Source organism: Sinocyclocheilus anshuiensis, unplaced genomic scaffold (genome assembly GCF_001515605.1).
Source record: "Sinocyclocheilus anshuiensis isolate Anshui unplaced genomic scaffold, SAMN03320099.WGS_v1.1 scaffold1545, whole genome shotgun sequence".
Taxonomy (NCBI): domain Eukaryota; kingdom Metazoa; phylum Chordata; class Actinopteri; order Cypriniformes; family Cyprinidae; genus Sinocyclocheilus; species Sinocyclocheilus anshuiensis.
Window position 1 is genome coordinate 201290 of NW_015539933.1, and position 12222 is coordinate 213511.

The following is a 12222-nucleotide window of genomic DNA, read 5'->3' on the forward strand; positions in this document are numbered from 1 at the left end:
GCGTTTGCAATGCTGTAGGCCTATATGAAAGGTGCATTTCTCTCGTTCTGCAGAGATGTCTAATCAGCATTGTCAACTTCATCTTTGCATAATAATAATAGCCTACAAGGAAGGAATAACTGACAGCATGCCGTTGAATTACAGAAAGACAAAAATATGCACGGATTCCTTTTTGCATGAGCAATTTATGATATATTAATGCAGAACAGAACATTTTTATTCGCAAACATGTATGTATTTGTTAAAATCGCTGCACAATCATTTAATCCTGAATTCCACATACTCAAATTGAAAGGTATTTGTTTGTGGTTAGTAAGATACATGTATAAAATGTATGCAGTACATGGATAATTGTGCGTGCATCTATTAATAATTTTGAGTCTAATATCATCCCATACTATTGAGCCTTGTGTCAAACTTGGTGTCGCAATCAATCACACATGAGAGCCGATGACATTGTCATTGATGTGAAACTATGCACAGTGGGTCTTTAGCATAAAGATTATATTTTTCATCACTGTGGAGGTTTTTTATTGTCATTTTCTGGGGAATTTTTTTTCTAGGTGGTTAAAAATTGACTTAAACTAGGGGGAAAAAATAAAATAAAGATCATTTACGTTGGATGATTTATACTTGCATAAGGAATTTATTTTAAGGTCCAGTTCTCGCTATTAACAAACCATTAACTATGACTTTTGCATCAATAAACTCCTAATTTGCTACTAAGTTTAGGTATTGGGTATGATTAGGGATGCAGAATATGGTCATGCAGAATATGTGCTTTATAAGTGTTAATAAACAACCAATATGTTAATAATAGGCATGCTAATAAGCAACTAGTTAATAGTGAGAATTGGTCTAAAGTGTTACCGGAATAATACATTTTCATGTGAAACAAAATGTCAAATTTGGAACAAATTTGCCATCATAAGCAGCTGCAAACTGTTGTGCCATCACTTTAGTGGTCAGGTGGGTCACAGTAATCCTGTCTGTGCTGGAAAATACAGTTCCATTCACTGCAGTAAAAGCCACCAAGTCTACGGAGGAGTGCCGGTCTTTATGTCCTCCTCTTCCTGTCCCTGTGTGTAAATCAGAAGAGCTCCTCTGTCTGCTTAAAAGTAGCCGCGCTCTAGTTCAATTCATTAGTGCTGCTCTGTTGCCTTTTACACCTTCAGACTGCACTGACACAGCCATAGATCAGGGCAAGGGGAGAGAGGGAGGCCGACTCAAAACAGGAGACGCCTGAGAATTGATCATACCTGTCTTCCAACTTCTGCAGGAGTGAGTGGCAAAATGTAAGGTGGGAAAGAGGAGAAAGGACAAGAGTGGAAATAGAGGGACAGTCTTAAAAAGTAAAATTGAAGGGGCCAGTCAGAGAAAAGCATTGAAGGACCCTCTTTGCTCTGTGTGATTTATTCTTTCTCCCTGACAAAAGTGCTGTGAAGGTCGTAAACTGTTCTCTGGCACGCGGCCTGCAGCCCACTGTGTGGCACAGTAGCTGCCTACAGTTCTCATCAATGCTTTAGTTTATAAATTGCATTTGTTTACCAGGCTAATTATTTCCATGTTTATCTGAACTAATTCATTTAACAGCAGATTAATAACTTTAACATAACAACAGGGTTTGAGTGTTTGTTATTTCCCATGACAAGTCTTACTGAAAGCAAAAATGCTGGGCAACAAAATCACAGACAATCCATGGCTGTTTCGTAATGGTACCTTTGTAGCAACTTTTATCCGTCTGATCAACATCAGTCTGTTTTATTATAGTTATTTTATAAATGTACAAGCATAATTATATCAAACATTTATAATATATATTTACAATATTTCTATATTATATAATATTTTTGACCTTTCAACTTTCTATTTATCAAAGAATTAAAACGTTTTTTAAAATACAATTATTTATTTTTTGGACTGTTGATTAGTATTCTATTTTTTTGTAAAGATGATGTTTCTGTAAAGTTTGCTGCAACAAATATGTAAGTTGGTGGTTGTCTCTACTTTTCTGCTCAGTTTTTCCTACATTTCCTATTTTCACACAATACTATATAATGGCGGTATATTTGTACCAAATTCTACAATCCTGTCCACTGCCGTAGGTTTGATCTGTGATCTGGAGGCGCAAGTCACTTTTCACTGTCGTTTTCTTTTCTTTTGTTGTTATTTCTGGTTTTATCCTTCTCCCAGGGGCTCATGTCACACGAGAGAGGGACTGGAGGAAGAGAAAGAAAGAGAGAGAGATTTATAAGGGTGTAAGAGATGGATTATTTGAGTTTTTGTTTGCTATTTTGGGAGAAGCCACCAAACAGGGTTTTTACTATGGCAACTGACAAGGGACAAACTCGGCTTTTTAAAATGGCTCATGCTTTATTCAGACTGGTGTTTTTGTTGTTCCACTGTCAGTCATTCATAGGCACAAAGCATGTGTGTGTTTTTGGATATAATCATCTACATATCTTGACACGAGTGATGCCACCCAGGACAAAACGAAATAAAAACACAGCCCATATCTGTGCGTTCAGTAGCAAAACCGTGGCTCCAGTGAAAGGTGTGCAAAAATACGAAGTAAAGATTTCCAATGGATGTTCCAGGCTTTCACAATCATGTTTGATTTTAGTTGTGCACTATCAATAGATTTGATTGGCTCTTTTCTATATGCTGCTTCCCACATTGTTTTTTTGTTTTACATCTCGCCTCCAATTTCTCAAAAGAATGAGAGTGTTTTGGAGAATTTTGAAGCATATTGGCTCACAAGCGGCTTCTAAGCATGAAACTTGCATACTCACCTATTTTTCCTCTTCTATTTTTGTATCCAGCCACCTGTATTTTAAAAAGCACAGGTGTGCTTACCTGCTCTAAATACATACAGTTATTCTTAGTGTTCTTAAAGCACAAAATACATTCCTTAAAGAATTGTGTTTACTGTATGTCCTTTAGTTTTGCTGGAGACATGCTGGGACTGATGATTTGTAGTTAATGAATGCATGCTGTAAATATATTTTTTATTATATTAAATGTAATGAATGAGTCCAGATTGAAAATGTAATTACAACTTAAATAAAAGCCCTTTGAGTGAATTTTTAAAACAAGTAAACATTTTATCTAAAGACTTGTAAAGTTATGAATTATTTTTTTTTTCACTCAAGTTATTATCCTGACATTATTTCTGAGAAAAATGCCATTTGTTCATTAGCTGACTTCATACCCACTCTATATAGTGTAAATACTTTTTTTTTTTAAACTCTTTACTGTAAAATTTATGTCAGATATAATCAAATGCTCGTTTTGGTATTGTGGCTCTAGAGTCTAGCAGATCAAATCACAAATATTACAATACAGTATGTTATGCGTCCCTTTTTGAGTTTCATCCTTGAGATTAGATCTTGGTTTTAACATTTTGCCATGCTGGCCATGCTGAATTGCTGGGTGAAATTTAATTCTGCATTTCATCAAGGCTCCGGTCTTCAGTTCTGCAAAACATCCCACCCAGCCTTTATGGAATTTACTGCCAGCACTGATTAAAAAACGCTGAACTCATTCTTAGTCTTCAGTGAAACATGCTTTTCATCTCCTGTTTGTCCGTGTATGTTTTCTAATATCCGCACTGATTTTAGTTGTCCTCCTCGTTTCTTCTCACTTGTGGGGACACAAGTGGTTTCATGTTCTCTTTCAAAGGAACATGCTTTGAATCATGATTTGAGTTCCTATGTAGCTCTACAGAGAGAAAGGATATTCCTGGGAGAGACTTGCTGAAAATAATTCTCTAGTGAAATTTTTCCATTAGGAGTAAAGTAAGAGGTAATGTGTGAAATTTTTCTGTGTTGAAATTAAGGCTACTCATTTAAAAATTCAACATGTTAATGTGATCATTCTTTGACCCATATGTAAATTCCATAATAAGAAAGCAAAAAACAACTCCCCATACAGTTCAAACTTTATTATATTAAATGCTCACCAAGGTTGCATTTATTTGTTAAAAAATACTGTAAACAAACATTAAATTTGTAAAATAATATTACAATTTAAAATGACTTTTCTATTTTAATAAATTTTAAAATGTCATTTATTCCTTTATATGCGGAATGGGTAGTCAGGGAACATTTCCTATTATTATGAATGTTGTTATATGGCTCATAATTGAAGCAAATATATAATTATTCACAACACACACTGACATGTCATCCTCCCTTTCACACCTTTTTTAGAGTGTGCAGCCGAGTGACAGACAGTCATTTAACATTTTACGACTTTACCTTGTGAAAACACATTTTAAGGCTTTGTTTATAGAAATATAAAATCCCCACAAGAATAAAGTTTTCCTGTGAAGTTGCCAAACTGCGTATTACATGTTCTTTTCAAGCCTTTGATAGACATTAACGTTTAAAATCGGCACCAGCCATCTTGTTTAGTGAGCTCCAACTAATCATGGCTTCTTCATTAGATGAACATTCTTTCTTCTTTCTCTCTCTCGCTTTACTTAAATTTTGTCAGTAGTTAGTGCAGTATTGGGAGTAGCCTTTGCAATGAAATGCAATTATGTTTATATTTAGCCGTGTCTCTGCTGGCTTTTCATAGTTTATTGGCTTGATGACTATTTTATAAGCATGACCCCTGTAGGCAGGTTATGCTCCTGGTTGTCATGGACACTGACATTACTATGGTGATATTGAAGAAGGATTAGTAATAACTCCAGAAGGCGCTGAGGTTAAAGACAAGAACATACACCCACCCATTTTCTGTGACACTGTAGAGAGCAAGTCACAAAAATCCTTTCAGTTTCAAACTTTCTAACTCCGCGTTTTGCCCTCCGGCAGCATATGGGAGAAATATTCTGCTTGTTATGTATGAGACACAAGGCCATTTGTTTTAATGGTTTAAGGCAATTCATTTGCTTTTCTGTGTGAGTGGTTTGGATTATACTAAAAAAAAAAAAAAAACTAGGCTATTTCAGTGAGACACAAACTAAGACAAGAACTGCAATTAAGACAGAGGGACGCATTCATGAAACACAAGCGGAACGGATTTCTGTAAATTGTACGTAAAACCATCCTAACGGAAATGGTTCGTTCAGTGGGAGAATTTACATGAGAATAGATTCATGAACGTTTTACACAAATTCATTATGCTTATGTTTCATGAATAAATCCCAATTAGTTGGTTGGTAGGATGCGTATTGAAAGGAACAAGCGTAATTATGGTAGTGAATTTTTTAAGATTGACACTATTTGTAAGATTTTGATGGAATTGGGCTTGAATGACAATATTTTTTCTCATTTGTTTCATCAGTCCTTAATGGACAAAAAGATTGTGAACTAGGTTCATCATTATTATTTTGTGAATGGCATCAGTTATCAGTAATGATGGTAACTATTGAGAATGTCTTAACTTTGCTTGCCCATTTTTGCAGTAATTAGAAAAACCTGTGAAATAATTTGATCAGAAAAAGTTGGTGGATTACATTTTTGATGGATTACAATTTTGGTATTACATTTTTGGTGAATTACGTGTGAGGCAGTAACAAAACTGTCTTTATTTATGCATTAATTACAGTTGTGAATACACTACTGTTCAAATGTTTGTGGTTCTTTTTAACTGTTTTTATCATTGTTAATAATAAGAAATGTTTCTTGAGCACCAAATCATCATATTAGAATGATTTCTGAAGGATGCGACACTAGACTGAAGTAATGGCTGCTGAAAATTCGGCTTTGCCATCACAGAAAATTATGTTTTAAAATATATTCAAATAGGAAAAAAGTTATTTTCTATTGTAATAATATTTCACAATAGTAATGTATTTACAGTATTTTTGATCAAAGAAATGCAGAATTGTTAGGAATAAGAAACTTCTTTCAACAACAAATTCTTCACAAAAAAACATTTTTCAACAGCACAAAAGAAGCTGTAGTATTTTGTATATACTGTAAAGTCTTGCTGATGTCTAATTTGTTAACCAATTTGGGTTGTTTGACAAACAGAAAGAGCATAAAAATTGCCTGTGAAAGTGATAATAAAAAATTGCACAATGTTCACCGATTTAAAAAGTGTTTTAAACACATTAAAGTAAAGTCAAAACATCTCAAACTGACACAGAAATGACACTCGAGTCCCTGGTGAAAATCCCAGTCTGTCTTATCAGTGAATTTTTGCTTGTCTTAAACAGTTAAAATTGCCCACATATTGTATGGAAACTGAAGTCTCGAGGCTCAAAATCAATTAACTTGTGTTCTAACTAGAGAATACCCAAGTAAATCAAATTAGATATGTCATGGAGATCAGCTCTTGATTCTGAACAAGCACAAAACAATCAGATTGTAAAGTACTTAAGAATTAAATGCATTTATTCTTATACGAATTTGACAATAAACAAGTTCTAATTGTAGCTTATTATATTTATCTTAATTGTTTTCTCAAGCTCAGTTAAAACTGTGAGTGTATTTTTTGTGCTGTCAGGTTGTCTTTCAATATGAGCCAAACTGTAATACACAAACATTTATGTGAAAACATGAACTTGCTTCCTATTCCTTTAAAATGCTCTTTTATTCTTGGCACTAGGTTTGTGTTTTCAAATAGCTAGATGTAGAGAGGCACATCCTCCAGTGTGCTGAGCTAGATATATGCTACCTGCACTTTATTAGCATTGAAAGTGTTTTCCAACCGAAATATCTCCAAACTCTCATTCCCGCTACTCCTAGTACCCAATTTCTTCAGGAGTGCGGAGTACGTTTACATGAGTGCTGGAGATGGTTGTTCGATGGTGGTGTGAGAGAGTGAAGAGAAGAAAACGTCTCTCTTCCTTAATAGGGGAATTTATTAGTGTGAATCTCCGTGTCTCCTTTAAAGGCCCTCTGAAATTGAAGTGTCAGCTCTGAAGTCGAGCACATCAAATGCCCCTCGCAGCAAAACGTCTGCATGTTACGTGAACGTCTGTGCATCTGTGTGTGTGTGTGTGTGTGTGTATTTTGTGGAATTGTCAGCTCTGAAGTAAAGTTCATCAAACGTTCCTCCTTGCTGAGTGACTCCACGTCAGTCTGAGCAGAGCAGACACAGAGCTCCAAAGGGTAATTACATTTCACCTTTACTACACGTGTGTGTGTGTGTGTGTGTGTGTTCCTCACATTCTGAGGTGCCCATACTGAAAATGTAGATTACAAAAAAAAAAGAAACAGCAACATCTGTTGCTCTGTCTATCTGTCATTTGATCTATCCATCTATTTATCTATCTAGCCTATCTGTTGTTCTATCTATCTATCTATCTATCTATCTATCTATCTATCATCTACTAGGGTGTCAATCTGTCGGTCTATCAGTTTATCTGTCCATCTGTTTATCAGTCTATCTGTCTGCCATTTTTCTTTGTTCATTTATCCATTTGTCTGTCTGTCTACCATTCTGTCTATTTCTAGTTATCTTTTCATTTGTCTATTACTTTGAAATTGTCTGTCTATCTGTCCGTATGTCTTTAGCTATAGTTCTATGTGTCTGTCTATCCATCCATCCGTTCATGTCTGTCTGTCTGTCTGTCTGTCTGTCTTTCATCGGTCTATCTGTCTGTCTGTCTGTCTGTCTGTCTGTCTATCTATCATCTCTCTGTCTGTCTGTCTGTCTGTCTGTCTATCTATCTTGTAATTTGTCTATTAGGCTGTCCATCCATCTATCCATTCCATCTATCCATTAATTTATTAATCTGTCTATCTATCTATCTATGATTGTATCTACATAACTCTTAATATGTATGCATCTATGAGCTTGTGCGTATGAACGTGATGTTAGCGATGACTCACATAGTGATGTTGACAAAATTATTAGATTTCTCCAAACAACTGCATATCAATTATTTATAAATGCTTTATTTTTGTTCAAGCTATTTCATCCTTAAATTATTGAGTTAAGAGCCAATCAGAGAAGACAGCCTAATTTGTGCAAGTCAAATTATCACAGCCAAAGATCTGACATCAGGGATCGGTTACATTTCAGTTACACGCTGCTAAGATGCCGACATGGTGACTGATATATCTGTTTACCCAGCATTGCACTGGAGGATCCCTTTGTTTTCCTGTCAAGGTCGAGGGTAATTCTCTTAAGGATCGCTCTGTGCCGTGGCCTTTGCATGTAATGGAGAACTAGATCATAATTTGTGTCCAGTAGGAGAGAGAGCGAGAGCGATCGAGGACGAAGGAGTGACCTTCAGTCCAGGCCCCTGTGGTCTGTCTGAAAGTGTGCCAGCAATAATCAGAGACTATTTTTGACTCTCTATCATGTAGATAAAATGGGTCACTGCGAGCCGTCCAGGCCCAGGAAGAACACACACACGCCGTGGCTAATCTCTTAAATCAAACTCGCCCTGTGTGGGTTCTTCACTAATGTATTATGCACTAGGGATGGTACAACCATATGCTCTTAATATTTTGCCGACATCAACTTACAGAGGCAGGATGGATGGATGGATGGATGGATGAATGGGCCAACAGAAGGTTATTCCTCAAGCAGCTCAGATAATCTTGATGGACCGAGATCTTATCCCCATGGGAGGAGTCTTAATATGTTCTCCGCTCTCCTTTAGTCCCTGGCTGTCTTTGTCTTAGTCCTGTCCCCCTATTGTGCCTGTAAATCGCACGCTCCTGTGGTTGTGGTTTGAGGAGATTGTGCTTTAATAATGAATGAAATAAAAGCTGTTTCTTAATGTTTTATAAATGATGTTCTCCCAAGGCACTGCTTAATGAGATGTGCTCCAAAACAAGAGTGTCCTTGCCTTGAAAGCACAGATTTACCCACCTTGTGATAAAAGTAACTTCCTTTTCACTTTGGCTTGACCAATTTATTGCAGCACTAATTGACGTTCAGTCACCAGTTTAGACTCGACTCGACTCTTCTCTACTTCTCTTCTCTTCTCGTGTTCGTTTTGCATGGTGTATTTATGAGCAGAGTGGCACAAAAGCGTGAATGGCTGCTGCCATGTCTGGTTTGTGCAGATAAACAGTGTCGCTGGGCGCACACTAAAGTCCCATATTAATTCAGCTTTTTCCTGCTCCCTTCCCGATTCACAAAATCGGGTTGTGAAATACGTCGGCCAGCATGTGCTGTCTGCTCCATGAACCTTAGAAAACCTCCCGTGTGGACCACTCCAGCTGAGAGAATGATATTATTCTGCTGTCCAAAGCATCCACAGAATATTGCTTTTCTTACAGGTGCATCTCAATAAATTAGAATGTCGTGGAAAAGTTCATTTATTTGCCAAGGTGGCTTTGCATGAGGGTGATCTTGAGCACAACACAGAGAATACTGCTTAGAGTCAGTGGCCGAAAAGCTATATTTAGATTTTATATATATGTACACATTTTATACAAACACACACACACACACAAATGAAAGAAATTACTTGTACTCAGCAAGAAAGCATTACCTTTTAAAATGCATTTAACTAGAAAATAGCTGTAATATTTACTTCTTTAAAAAAAAAAAAATCTAATCACTGACCCCAAACATTTGAGAACGGTTGTGAATCTTTTCTTTAGTAAATCTCTGTCTGGCATCACACCCACATCATCATGGTCTTATTAAAAAAAAAAGAAAAAAAAAAAAAAGAGGCTTTTAAAGACCCCCGTCTCTCTTTTTCACCTGATGTGTGGCAACCTGTCTATTTGCTCATCTTTATTGCCTTCTTTCTCTTTTCTCTCCTCCACACTCTTTGTGAAGAAACGGGAGCGTTTATGAGGTCCCGCTATTGAGTGTGTACTCATAAAACCCAGGGTTATGTTTTAGCCGGCCTGCCTGCCCTCTAAGGCCTTGATTTTGCAAAGCAGAAGCTGTTCTGATGTGAACTCATACTGGAAAAGTGGCTATTGTTCTTTTTACACTGCTTGGCACTGCCCAGAGGAACATTTTTATTTCTCTGAAGCTGCTCTTTCATAGCTTAAGAGACTAAATTGCATTTTCAGGTATGTTTCATTTAAGAATCTGTCTGTATTATCTCAGATATACCTTAGCAGGAATAAAAATGGACACAAATGAGACGATTGTAGAGATACAGGTATAGTATTGAGTTATAAAGTTAATGTGGGTGCTGAAGCTCAGGTAATTTGCCTTTCAAAGTAACCACTTGTGCAGAAATAGGCCAACTAAATCTAGTACTTCACTCTTAAAGAACCATTTTTTCCCCTTCATTTTTTCTTCTTTAAAATGTTTATGAAAAACATTAATAATCTGAAAAACCTTTTTCCATGATAAAGAACCTTTTGAGCAATGGAAGGGTTCCATGGATGTCAATAAAGAGCCTATATTTTTAAGAGTGTTGAAGAATTGATTATTGAAAAATAACTACAAATAACTACTACTAATCAGCTGATAATTTTGACAGCAAATTTTTATTTAGTTTTAGTCAATCTTTTGGCGAAAATGCCATTTAGTTTGTTATATTTTAGTCATCCGAATTGTTTTAGCTTTAGTCTAGTTTTAGTCGGCTTAAGCTGGCCGCACACTAGACTATTTTCAAATCTTAAACGATTTTAAAACCATGGGAGACCACAGACATGAAGACAGTTTCAACCCATTTTTAACCTTATAATCTTCTAAAAGCACACACTTAATGATTCAACCAGACCGCGAGACCACACACTTGTTGATTGTAGGAACGATTTCACAGTGACACGAGATCTTACGGAGACTCGCGAGATCAAACGTGACTAGAGAAGAAAAAGAAATGGAAGACAATCAACGTTGTCAGCTGGCTCTCCTGGCGCGTGTTCTGTTTCACAGTAAAAAACAAAGTATAAAAAAAGAATATGGGTGATGTTCTCTGCTTTCGTGGCATTTTTGTGGCTGCCAAGTTTCAGCTATAGAAGCATGCAACATCTGGTAAGTGGATGTTGCACGCTTGCTCGCTCTCGTTGGCTATCGCGGGTATCACGTCAGAGGCAGCCAGATCATGTTTGGACAAAAAATATTTTGCGACAAGCCGCAAATCGGGCCACACCCCCCAATCGTTTGGTGGTGCAAATCAGGCTTAACATCAGACTTAAAATCCTCTAGTGTGTGGCCAGCCTAAAGGAGAAAAGCTCTGTTTTGGGGCTTAAAGTTCTTCACATCTGGCAACCACAAGCATGAATGCTAGTGAAGACTTGTTTGCAATGCAAGATAACACAAATGCAAAATAAAAAACACGTTTTCAGGATAAATAACGAATATTGTGATGATTGTTTTTAATTAATCGAGAAAGGGGGATATCGTTATCGAGATTAAAATACGATTAATCATGCAGCCCTACTATAACGTAAAAAAAAAAAAAAAAAAACCCAGGTCATACCATCTATGGAAGAAAAATAATGCCATATGTCTTTGAAACAAAAAAGCATGTTGAATAGCACTAACTGAAAAAATAATGCATTGCATTAACAGTGCTTGCATTATGAAGAATATTTTTATGGTTTTAGTTTTAACTATAAAAACCTGGTACTAGTAAAATGTATTTATTAAATGATATTTTGAATAATGTTCTTAGTCTGTCTATCCTGTGATGGGGAATGCCAGACAGTAGCTACAATAGTTGTTAATTAAATGGAAATTAAATGAAATTAAATTCAATACAGTTTATGTACCCAGAATATCAATAATGACAAGGAAAAAAGCTTGAACTACACAGTGCACTGTGGACTGTACGGTTGCATGCTGCTCATTCAAGTTCAGATGAGGGAAATAAAATATGCATTCTTACAACCGTCTAAAACACATTACCATATAAACATTGTATAGTATACATTGTTTTAATTCATCAACATTATTCATTGATGTGCAGCATTTTTCCACGGTTAGATCAGGGACAGTACAATGCAAATGTACTTAACTACCACATAAGACATAAGTCGTGACTGAGTATCTTAAATCGTCCTTTCCTAACATTTTCATCTCCTTTTTATTTCGTTGATGACAATGACGGTATATTTTTGTTTTAGTTTTTGTTATTAAAAACCGTTTTTTATTTAGTTATCTCGTTTTTGTCGGTGAGAAAATGTCATTGACGAAAATCATGACGAAAATAATTCATCAACGAAATTAACATTGCTGCTAATTAAATATTGGGGGGCCCTCAATGGCTATGATTTAAGATGACATGAGTTCATAGTGAACATCTGATGTTTGAAAGGAGATTTTGGTGTGATTATAGATAATTAGATGTTTTTCAAAGTACAAATATATATATATATATATATATATATATAT

The 12222-nt window shown here is 36.0% G+C and overlaps 1 protein-coding gene across 1 annotated transcript in view; it reads left to right on the top strand.

The window, feature by feature from the left end:
- Positions 1–12222, top strand: part of LOC107686907 (netrin receptor UNC5D-like) — a 224141-nt gene that overhangs the window by 36107 nt on the left and 175812 nt on the right. The gene's annotated exons all lie outside the window — the stretch shown is intronic.